The sequence below is a fragment of the Lissotriton vulgaris genome, chromosome 2_1 (genome assembly GCF_964263255.1).
Source record: "Lissotriton vulgaris chromosome 2_1, aLisVul1.2, whole genome shotgun sequence".
Lineage (NCBI taxonomy): Eukaryota > Metazoa > Chordata > Amphibia > Caudata > Salamandridae > Lissotriton > Lissotriton vulgaris.
Window position 1 is genome coordinate 1,269,131,121 of NC_141687.1, and position 12,255 is coordinate 1,269,143,375.

Consider the following 12,255-nt stretch of genomic DNA (forward strand, 5'->3'; position numbering starts at 1 on the left):
TGAAAAGCATTTCCAACCCCACTTACAAGTAAAACTAGCTAAAATGTGCCTGGCTTCTCTTCACTGAAAAGGTCATTCTGAGTACATTTTAGCATACGGTTGTTCCTGCCGGGTCAGCTGAGCAGCGAATTTCTATTTAACCACCTGCTATCATGAGAGACCTCAGGGCTGCATGTTTTGAGCCCAGTACTGAGCCTGAAAAGCATTTCCAACCCCACTTACAAGTAAAACTAGCTAAAATGTGCCTGGCTTCTCTTCACTGAAAAGCTCATTCTGAGTACATTTTTAGCATACGTTTGCTCCTGCCGGGTCAGCTGAGCAGCGAATTTCTATTTAACCACCTGCTATCATGAGAGACCTCAGGGCTGCATGTTTTGAGCCCAGTACTGAGCCTGAAAAGCGTTTCCAACCCCAATTTCAAGTAAAACTAGCTAAAATGTGCCTGGCTGCTATTCACTGAAAAGCTCATTCTGTGTACATTTTTGGCATACGTTTGATCCTGCCGGGTCAGCTGAGCAGCAAATTTCTATTTAACCACCTGCCATCATGAGAGACCTCAGGGCTGCATGTTTTGAGCCCAGTACAGATCCTGAAAAGCGTTTCCAACCCCACTTACAAGTAAAACTAGTTAAAATGTGCCTGGCTTCTCTTCACTGAAAAGCTCATTCTGAGTACATTTTTAGCATACGTTTGCTCCTGCCGGGTCAGCTGAGCAGCGAATTTCTATTTAACCACCTGCTTTCCTGAGAGACCTCAGGGCTGCATGTTTTGAGCCCAGTACTGAGCCTGAAAAGCATTTCCAACCCCACTTACAAGTAAAACTAGCTAAAATGTGCCTGGCTTCTCTTCACTGAAAAGCTCATTCTGAGTACATTTTTAGCATACGTTTGCTCCTGCCGGGTCAGCTGAGCAGCGAATTTCTATTTAACCACCTGCTATCATGAGAGACCTCAGGGCTGCATGTTTTGAGCCCAGTACTGAGCCTAAAAAGCATTTCCAACCCCACTTACAAGTAAAACTAGCTAAAATGTGCCTGGTTGCTATTCACTGAAAAGCTCATTCTGTGTACATTTTTGGCATACGTTTGCTCCTACCAGGTCAGCTGAGCAGCGAATTTCTATTTAACCACCTGCTTTCATGATAGACCTCAGGGCTGCATGTTTTGAGCCCAGTACTGAGCCTGAAAAGCATTTCCAACCCCACTTACAAGTAAAACTAGCTAAAATGTGCCTGGCTTCTCTTCACTGAAAAGCTCATTCTGAGTACATTTTTAGCATACGTTTGCTCCTGCCGGGTCAGCTGAGCAGCGAATTTCTATTTAACCACCTGCTATCATGAGAGACCTCAGGGCTGCATGTTTTGAGCCCAGTACTGATCCTGAAAAGCGTTTCCAACCCCACTTACAAGTAAAACTAGCTAAAATGTGCCTGGCTTCTCTTCACTGAAAAGCTCATTCTGAGTACATTTTTAGCATACGTTTGCTCCTGCCGGGTCAGCTGAGCAGCGAATTTCTATTTAACCACCTGCTATCATGAGAGACCTCAGGGCCGCATGTTTTGAGCCCAGTACTGAGCCTGAAAAGCATTTCCAACCCCACTTACAAGTAAAACTAGCTAAAATGTGCCTGGCTTCTCTTCACTGAAAAGCTCATTCTGAGTACATTTTTAGCATACGTTTGCTCCTGCCGGGTCAGCTGAGCAGCGAATTTCTATTTAACCACCTGCTATCATGAGAGACCTCAGGGCTGCATGTTTTGAGCCCAGTACTGAGCCTGAAAAGCGTTTCCAACCCCAATTTCAAGTAAAACTAGCTAAAATGTGCCTGGCTGCTATTCACTGAAAAGCTCATTCTGTGTACATTTTTGGCATACGTTTGATCCTGCCGGGTCAGCTGAGCAGCGAATTTCTATTTAACCACCTGCCATCATGAGAGACCTCAGGGCTGCATGTTTTGAGCCCAGTACAGATCCTGAAAAGCGTTTCCAACCCCACTTACAAGTAAAACTAGTTAAAATGTGCCTGGCTTCTCTTCACTGAAAAGCTCATTCTGAGTACATTTTTAGCATACGTTTGCTCCTGCCGGGTCAGCTGAGCAGCGAATTTCTATTTAACCACCTGCTTTCCTGAGAGACCTCAGGGCTGCATGTTTTGAGCCCAGTACTGAGCCTGAAAAGCATTTCCAACCCCACTTACAAGTAAAACTAGCTAAAATGTGCCTGGCTTCTCTTCACTGAAAAGCTCATTCTGAGTACATTTTTAGCATACGTTTGCTCCTGCCGGGTCAGCTGAGCAGCGAATTTCTATTTAACCACCTGCTTTCCTGAGAGACCTCAGGGCTGCATGTTTTGAGCCCAGTACTGAGCCTGAAAAGCATTTCCAACCCCACTTACAAGTAAAACTAGCTAAAATGTGCCTGGCTTCTCTTCACTGAAAAGCTCATTCTGAGTACATTTTTAGCATACGTTTGCTCCTGCCGGGTCAGCTGAGCAGCGAATTTCTATTTAACCACCTGCTTTCATGATAGACCTCAGGGCTGCATGTTTTGAGCCCAGTACTGAGCCTGAAAAGCATTTCCAACCCCACTTACAAGCAAAACTAGCTAAAATGTGCCTGGCTTCTCTTCACTGAAAAGCTCATTCTGAGTACATTTTTAGCATACGTTTGCTCCTGCCGGGTCAGCTGAGCAGCGAATTTCTATTTAACCACCTGCTTTCATGAGAGACCTCAGGGCTGCATGTTTTGAGCCCAGTACTGAGCCTGAAAAGCATTTCCAACCCCACTTACAAGTAAAACTAGCTAAAATGTGCCTGGCTGCTATTCACTGAAAAGCTCATTCTGTGTACATTTTTGGCATACTTTTGCTCCTACCGGGTCAGCTGAGCAGCGAATTTCTATTTAACCACCTGCTTTCATGAGAGACCTCAGGGCTGCATGTTTTGAGCCCAGTACTGAGCCTGAAAAGCATTTCCAACCCCACTTACAAGTAAAACTAGCTAAAATGTGCCTGGCTGCTATTCACTGAAAAGCTCATTCTGTGTACATTTTTGGCATACGTTTGCTCCTACTGGGTCAGCTGAGCAGCGAATTTCTATTTAACCACCTGCTTTCATGAGAGTCCTCAGGGCTGCATGTTTTGAGCCCAGTACTGAGCCTGAAAAGCATTTCCAACCCCACTTACAAGTAAAACTAGCTAAAATGTGCCTGGCTTCTCTTCACTGAAAAGGTCATTCTGAGTACATTTTTAGCATACGTTTGCTCCTGCCGGGTCAGCTGAGCAGCGAATTTCTATTTAACCACCTGCTATCATGAGAGACCTCAGGGCTGCATGTTTTGAGCCCAGTACTGAGCCTGAAAAGCATTTCCAACCCCACTTACAAGTAAAACTAGCTAAAATGTGCCTGTCTTCTCTTCACTGAAAAGCTCATTCTGAGTACATTTTTAGCATACGTTTGCTCCTGCCGGGTCAGCTGAGCAGCGAATTTCTATTTAACCACCTGCTATCATGAGAGACCTCAGGGCTGCATGTTTTGAGCCCAGTACTGATCCTGAAAAGTGTTTCCAACCCCACTTACAAGTAAAACTAGCTAAAATGTGCCTGGCTGCTATTCACTGAAAAGCTCATTCTGAGTACATTTTTAGCATACGTTTGCTCCTGCCGGGTCAGCTGAGCAGCGAATTTCTATTTAACCACCTGCTATCATGAGAGACCTCAGGGCTGCATGTTTTGAGCCCAGTACTGATCCTGAAAAGCATTTCCAACCCCACTTACAAGTAAAACTAGCTAAAATGTGCCTGGCTTCTCTTCACTGAAAAGCTCATTCTGAGTACATTTTTAGCATACGTTTGCTCCTGCCGGGTCAGCTGAGCAGCGAATTTCTATTTAACCACCTGCTTTCATGAGAGACCTCAGGGCTGCATGTTGTGAGCCCAGTACTGAGCCTGAAAAGCATTTCCAACCCCACTTACAAGTAAAACTAGCTAAAATGTGCCTGGCTTCTCTTCACTGAAAAGCTCATTCTGAGTACATTTTTCGCATACATTTGCTCCTGCCGGGTCAGCTGAGCAGCTAATTTCTATTTAACCACCTGCTATCATGAGAGACCTCAGGGCTGCATGTTTTGAGCCCAGTTCTGATCCTGAAAAGCGTTTCCAACCCCACTTGCAAGTAAAAGTAGCTAAAATGTGCCTGGCTTCTATTCACTGAAAAGCTCATTCTGTGTACATTTTTGGCATACGTTTGCTCCTACCGGGTCAGCTGAGCAGCGAATTTCTATTTAACCACCTGCTTTCATGAGAGACCTCAGGGCTGCATGTTTTGAGCCCAGTACTGAGCCTGAAAAGCATTTCCAACCCCACTTACAAGTAAAACTAGCTAAAATGTGCCTGGCTGCTATTCACTGAAAAGCTCATTCTGTGTACATTTTTGGCATACTTTTGCTCCTACCGGGTCAGCTGAGCAGCGAATTTCTATTTAACCACCTGCTTTCATGAGAGACCTCAGGGCTGCATGTTTTGAGCCCAGTACTGAGCCTGAAAAGCATTTCCAACCCCACTTACAAGTAAAACTAGCTAAAATGTGCCTGGCTGCTATTCACTGAAAAGCTCATTCTGTGTACATTTTTGGCATACGTTTGCTCCTACTGGGTCAGCTGAGCAGCGAATTTCTATTTAACCACCTGCTTTCATGAGAGTCCTCAGGGCTGCATGTTTTGAGCCCAGTACTGAGCCTGAAAAGCATTTCCAACCCCACTTACAAGTAAAACTAGCTAAAATGTGCCTGGCTTCTCTTCACTGAAAAGGTCATTCTGAGTACATTTTAGCATACGTTTGTTCCTGCCGGGTCAGCTGAGCAGCGAATTTCTATTTAACCACCTGCTATCATGAGAGACCTCAGGGCTGCATGTTTTGAGCCCAGTACTGAGCCTGAAAAGCATTTCCAACCCCACTTACAAGTAAAACTAGCTAAAATGTGCCTGGCTTCTCTTCACTGAAAAGCTCATTCTGAGTACATTTTTAGCATACGTTTGCTCCTGCCGGGTCAGCTGAGCAGCGAATTTCTATTTAACCACCTGCTATCATGAGAGACCTCAGGGCTGCATGTTTTGAGCCCAGTACTGATCCTGAAAAGTGTTTCCAACCCCACTTACAAGTAAAACTAGCTAAAATGTGCCTGGCTGCTATTCACTGAAAAGCTCATTCTGAGTACATTTTTAGCATACGTTTGCTCCTGCCGGGTCAGCTGAGCAGCGAATTTCTATTTAACCACCTGCTATCATGAGAGACCTCAGGGCTGCATGTTTTGAGCCCAGTACTGATCCTGAAAAGCGTTTCCTACCCCACTTACAAGTAAAACTAGCTAAAATGTGCCTGGCTGCTATTCACTGAAAAGCTCATTCTGTGTACATTTTTGGCATACGTTTGCTCCTACCGGGTCAGCTGAGCAGCGAATTTCTATTTAACCACCTGCTTTCATGAGAGACCTCAGGGCTGCATGTTTTGAGCCCAGTACTGAGCCTGAAAAGCATTTCCAACCCCACTTACAAGTAAAACTAGCTAAAATGTGCCTGGCTGCTATTCACTGAAAAGCTCATTCTGTGTACATTTTTGGCATACGTTTGCTCCTACTGGGTCAGCTGAGCAGCGAATTTCTATTTAACCACCTGCTTTCATGAGAGTCCTCAGGGCTGCATGTTTTGAGCCCAGTACTGAGCCTGAAAAGCATTTCCAACCCCACTTACAAGTAAAACTAGCTAAAATGTGCCTGGCTTCTCTTCACTGAAAAGGTCATTCTGAGTACATTTTTAGCATACGTTTGCTCCTGCCGGGTCAGCTGAGCAGCGAATTTCTATTTAACCACCTGCTATCATGAGAGACCTCAGGGCTGCATGTTTTGAGCCCAGTACTGAGCCTGAAAAGCATTTCCAACCCCACTTACAAGTAAAACTAGCTAAAATGTGCCTGTCTTCTCTTCACTGAAAAGCTCATTCTGAGTACATTTTTAGCATACGTTTGCTCCTGCCGGGTCAGCTGAGCAGCGAATTTCTATTTAACCACCTGCTATCATGAGAGACCTCAGGGCTGCATGTTTTGAGCCCAGTACTGATCCTGAAAAGTGTTTCCAACCCCACTTACAAGTAAAACTAGCTAAAATGTGCCTGGCTGGTATTCACTGAAAAGCTCATTCTGAGTACATTTTTAGCATACGTTTGCTCCTGCCGGGTCAGCTGAGCAGCGAATTTCTATTTAACCACCTGCTATCATGAGAGACCTCAGGGCTGCATGTTTTGAGCCCAGTACTGATCCTGAAAAGCATTTCCAACCCCACTTACAAGTAAAACTAGCTAAAATGTGCCTGGCTTCTCTTCACTGAAAAGCTCATTCTGAGTACATTTTTCGCATACATTTGCTCCTGCCGGGTCAGCTGAGCAGCTAATTTCTATTTAACCACCTGCTATCATGAGAGACCTCAGGGCTGCATGTTTTGAGCCCAGTTCTGATCCTGAAAAGCGTTTCCAACCCCACTTGCAAGTAAAAGTAGCTAAAATGTGCCTGGCTTCTATTCACTGAAAAGCTCATTCTGTGTACATTTTTGGCATACGTTTGCTCCTACCGGGTCAGCTGAGCAGCGAATTTCTATTTAACCACCTGCTTTCATGAGAGACCTCAGGGCTGCATGTTTTGAGCCCAGTACTGAGCCTGAAAAGCATTTCCAACCCCACTTACAAGTAAAACTAGCTAAAATGTGCCTGGCTGCTATTCACTGAAAAGCTCATTCTGTGTACATTTTTGGCATACTTTTGCTCCTACCGGGTCAGCTGAGCAGCGAATTTCTATTTAACCACCTGCTTTCATGAGAGACCTCAGGGCTGCATGTTTTGAGCCCAGTACTGAGCCTGAAAAGCATTTCCAACCCCACTTACAAGTAAAACTAGCTAAAATGTGCCTGGCTGCTATTCACTTAAAAGCTCATTCTGTGTACATTTTTGGCATACGTTTGCTCCTACTGGGTCAGCTGAGCAGCGAATTTCTATTTAACCACCTGCTTTCATGAGAGTCCTCAGGGCTGCATGTTTTGAGCCCAGTACTGAGCCTGAAAAGCATTTCCAACCCCACTTACAAGTAAAACTAGCTAAAATGTGCCTGGCTTCTCTTCACTGAAAAGGTCATTCTGAGTACATTTTAGCATACGTTTGTTCCTGCCGGGTCAGCTGAGCAGCGAATTTCTATTTAACCACCTGCTATCATGAGAGACCTCAGGGCTGCATGTTTTGAGCCCAGTACTGAGCCTGAAAAGCATTTCCAACCCCACTTACAAGTAAAACTAGCTAAAATGTGCCTGGCTTCTCTTCACTGAAAAGCTCATTCTGAGTACATTTTTAGCATACGTTTGCTCCTGCCGGGTCAGCTGAGCAGCGAATTTCTATTTAACCACCTGCTATCATGAGAGACCTCAGGGCTGCATGTTTTGAGCCCAGTACTGATCCTGAAAAGTGTTTCCAACCCCACTTACAAGTAAAACTAGCTAAAATGTGCCTGGCTGCTATTCACTGAAAAGCTCATTCTGAGTACATTTTTAGCATACGTTTGCTCCTGCCGGGTCAGCTGAGCAGCGAATTTCTATTTAACCACCTGCTATCATGAGAGACCTCAGGGCTGCATGTTTTGAGCCCAGTACTGATCCTGAAAAGCGTTTCCTACCCCACTTACAAGTAAAACTAGCTAAAATGTGCCTGGCTGCTATTCACTGAAAAGCTCATTCTGTGTACATTTTTGGCATACGTTTGCTCCTACCGGGTCAGCTGAGCAGCGAATTTCTATTTAACCACCTGCTTTCATGAGAGACCTCAGGGCTGCATGTTTTGAGCCCAGTACTGAGCCTGAAAAGCATTTCCAACCCCACTTACAATTAAAACTAGCTAAAATGTGCCTGGCTTCTCTTCACTGAAAAGCTCATTCTGAGTATATTTTTAGCATACGTTTACTCCTGCCGGGTCAGCTGAGCAGCGAATTTCTATTTAACCACCTGCTTTCATGAGAGACCTCAGGGCTGCATGTTTTGAGCCCAGTACTGAGCCTGAAAAGCAACCCCACTTACAAGTAAAACTAGCTAAAATGTGCCTGGCTTCTCTTCACTGAAAAGCTCATTCTGAGTACATTTTTAGCATACGTTTGCTCCTGCCAGGTCAGCTGAGCAGCAAATTTCTATTTAACCACCTGCTTTCATGAGAGACCTCAGGGCTGCATGTTTTGAGCCCAGTACTGAGCCTGAAAAGCAACCCCACTTACAAGTAAAACTAGCTAAAATGTGCCTGGCTTCTCTTCACTGAAAAGCTCATTCTGAGTACATTTTTAGCATACGTTTGCTCCTGCTGGGTCAGCTGAGCAGCAAATTTCTATTTAACCACCTGCTATCATGAGAGACCTCAGGGCTGCATGTTTTGAGCCCAGTACTGATCCTGAAAAGCGTTTCCAACCCCACTTACAAGTAAAACTAGCTAAAATGTGCCTGGCTGCTATTCACTAAAAAGCTCATTCTGTGTACATTTTTGGCATACGTTTGCTCCTGCCGGGTCAGCTGAGCAGCGAATTTCTATTTACCCACCTGCTATCATGAGAGACCTCAGGGCTGCATGTTTTGAGCCCAGTACTGATCCCGAAAAGCGTTTCCAACCCCACTTACAAGTAAAACTAGCTAAAATGTGCCTGGCTGCTTTTCACTGTGTACATTTTTGGGATACGTTTGCTCCTACCGGGTCAGCTGAGCAGCGAATTTCTATTTAACCACCTGTTTTCATGAGAGACCTCAGGGCTGCATGTTTTGAGCCCAGTACTGATCCTGAAAAGCGTTTCCAACCCCACTTACAAGTAAAACTAGCTAAAATGTGCCTGGATGCTATTCACTGAAAAGCTCATTCTGAGTACATTTTTAGCATACGTTTGCTCCTGCCGGGTCAGCTGAGCCGCGAATTTCTATTTAACCACCTGCTATCATGAGAGACCTCAGGGCTGCATGTTTTGAGCCCAGTACTGAGCCTGAAAAGCATTTCCAACCCCACTTACAAGTAAAACTAGCTAAAATGTGCCTGGCTTCTCTTCACTGAAAAGCTCATTCTGAGTACATTTTTAGCATACGTTTGCTCCTGCCGGGTCAGCTGAGCAGCGAATTTCTATTTAACCACCTGCTATCATGAGTGACCTCAGGGCTGCATGTTTTGAGCCCAGTACTGATCCTGAAAAGCGTTTCCAACCCCACTTACAAGTAAAACTAGCTAAAATGTGCCTGGCTGCTATTCACTGAAAAGCTCATTCTGTGTACATTTTTGGCATACGTTTGCTCCTACCGGGTCAGCTGAGCAGCGAATTTCTATTTAACCACCTGCTTTCATGAGAGACCTCAGGGCTGCATGTTTTGAGCCCAGTACTGAGCCTGAAAAGCATTTCCAACCCCACTTACAAGTAAAACTAGCTAAAATGTGCCTGGCTTCTCTTCACTGAAAAGCTCATTCTGAGTACATTTTTAGCATATGTTTGCTCCTGCCGGGTCAGCTGAGCAGCGAATTTCTATTTAACCACCTGCTTTCATGAGAGACCTCAGGGCTGCATGTTGTGAGCCCAGTACTGATCCTGAAAAGCATTTCCAACCCCACTTACAAGTAAAACTAGCTAAAATGTGCCTGGCTTCTCTTCACTGAAAAGCTCATTCTGAGTACATTTTTCGCATACATTTGCTCCTGCCGGGTCAGCTGAGCAGCTAATTTCTATTTAACCACCTGCTATCATGAGAGACCTCAGGGCTGCATGTTTTGAGCCCAGTTCTGATCCTGAAAAGCGTTTCCAACCCCACTTGCAAGTAAAAGTAGCTAAAATGTGCCTGGCTTCTATTCACTGAAAAGCTCATTCTGAGTATATTTTTAGCATACGTTTACTCCTGCCGGGTCAGCTGAGCAGCGAATTTCTATTTAACCACCTGCTTTCATGAGAGACCTCAGGGCTGCATGTTTTGAGCCCAGTACTGAGCCTGAAAAGCAACCCCACTTACAAGTAAAACTAGCTAAAATGTGCCTGGCTTCTCTTCACTGAAAAGCTCATTCTGAGTACATTTTTAGCATACGTTTGCTCCTGCCAGGTCAGCTGAGCAGCAAATTTCTATTTAACCACCTGCTTTCATGAGAGACCTCAGGGCTGCATGTTTTGAGCCCAGTACTGAGCCTGAAAAGCAACCCCACTTACAAGTAAAACTAGCTAAAATGTGCCTGGCTTCTCTTCACTGAAAAGCTCATTCTGAGTACATTTTTAGCATACGTTTGCTCCTGCTGGGTCAGCTGAGCAGCAAATTTCTATTTAACCACCTGCTATCATGAGAGACCTCAGGGCTGCATGTTTTGAGCCCAGTACTGATCCTGAAAAGCGTTTCCAACCCCACTTACAAGTAAAACTAGCTAAAATGTGCCTGGCTGCTATTCACTAAAAAGCTCATTCTGTGTACATTTTTGGCATACGTTTGCTCCTGCCGGGTCAGCTGAGCAGCGAATTTCTATTTACCCACCTGCTATCATGAGAGACCTCAGGGCTGCATGTTTTGAGCCCAGTACTGATCCCGAAAAGCGTTTCCAACCCCACTTACAAGTAAAACTAGCTAAAATGTGCCTGGCTGCTTTTCACTGTGTACATTTTTGGGATACGTTTGCTCCTACCGGGTCAGCTGAGCAGCGAATTTCTATTTAACCACCTGTTTTCATGAGAGACCTCAGGGCTGCATGTTTTGAGCCCAGTACTGATCCTGAAAAGCGTTTCCAACCCCACTTACAAGTAAAACTAGCTAAAATGTGCCTGGATGCTATTCACTGAAAAGCTCATTCTGAGTACATTTTTAGCATACGTTTGCTCCTGCCGGGTCAGCTGAGCCGCGAATTTCTATTTAACCACCTGCTATCATGAGAGACCTCAGGGCTGCATGTTTTGAGCCCAGTACTGAGCCTGAAAAGCATTTCCAACCCCACTTACAAGTAAAACTAGCTAAAATGTGCCTGGCTTCTCTTCACTGAAAAGCTCATTCTGAGTACATTTTTAGCATACGTTTGCTCCTGCCGGGTCAGCTGAGCAGCGAATTTCTATTTAACCACCTGCTATCATGAGTGACCTCAGGGCTGCATGTTTTGAGCCCAGTACTGATCCTGAAAAGCGTTTCCAACCCCACTTACAAGTAAAACTAGCTAAAATGTGCCTGGCTGCTATTCACTGAAAAGCTCATTCTGTGTACATTTTTGGCATACGTTTGCTCCTACCGGGTCAGCTGAGCAGCGAATTTCTATTTAACCACCTGCTTTCATGAGAGACCTCAGGGCTGCATGTTTTGAGCCCAGTACTGAGCCTGAAAAGCATTTCCAACCCCACTTACAAGTAAAACTAGCTAAAATGTGCCTGGCTTCTCTTCACTGAAAAGCTCATTCTGAGTACATTTTTAGCATATGTTTGCTCCTGCCGGGTCAGCTGAGCAGCGAATTTCTATTTAACCACCTGCTTTCATGAGAGACCTCAGGGCTGCATGTTGTGAGCCCAGTACTGAGCCTGAAAAGCATTTCCAACCCCACTTACAAGTAAAACTAGCTAAAATGTGCCTGGCTTCTCTTCACTGAAAAGCTCATTCTGAGTACATTTTTCGCATACATTTGCTCCTGCCGGGTCAGCTGAGCAGCTAATTTCTATTTAACCACCTGCTATCATGAGAGACCTCAGGGCTGCATGTTTTGAGCCCAGTTCTGATCCTGAAAAGCGTTTCCAACCCCACTTGCAAGTAAAAGTAGCTAAAATGTGCCTGGCTTCTATTCACTGAAAAGCTCATTCTGTGTACATTTTTGGCATACGTTTGCTCCTACCGGGTCAGCTGAGCAGCGAATTTCTATTTAACCACCTGCTTTCATGAGAGACCTCAGGGCTGCATGTTTTGAGCCCAGTACTGAGCCTGAAAAGCATTTCCAACCCCACTTACAAGTAAAACTAGCTAAAATGTGCCTGGCTGCTATTCACTGAAAAGCTCATTCTGTGTACATTTTTGGCATACTTTTGCTCCTACCGGGTCAGCTGAGCAGCGAATTTCTATTTAACCACCTGCTTTCATGAGAGACCTCAGGGCTGCATGTTTTGAGCCCAGTACTGAGCCTGAAAAGCATTTCCAACCCCACTTACAAGTAAAACTAGCTAAAATGTGCCTGGCTGCTATTCACTGAAAAGCTCATTCTGTGTACATTTTTGGCAT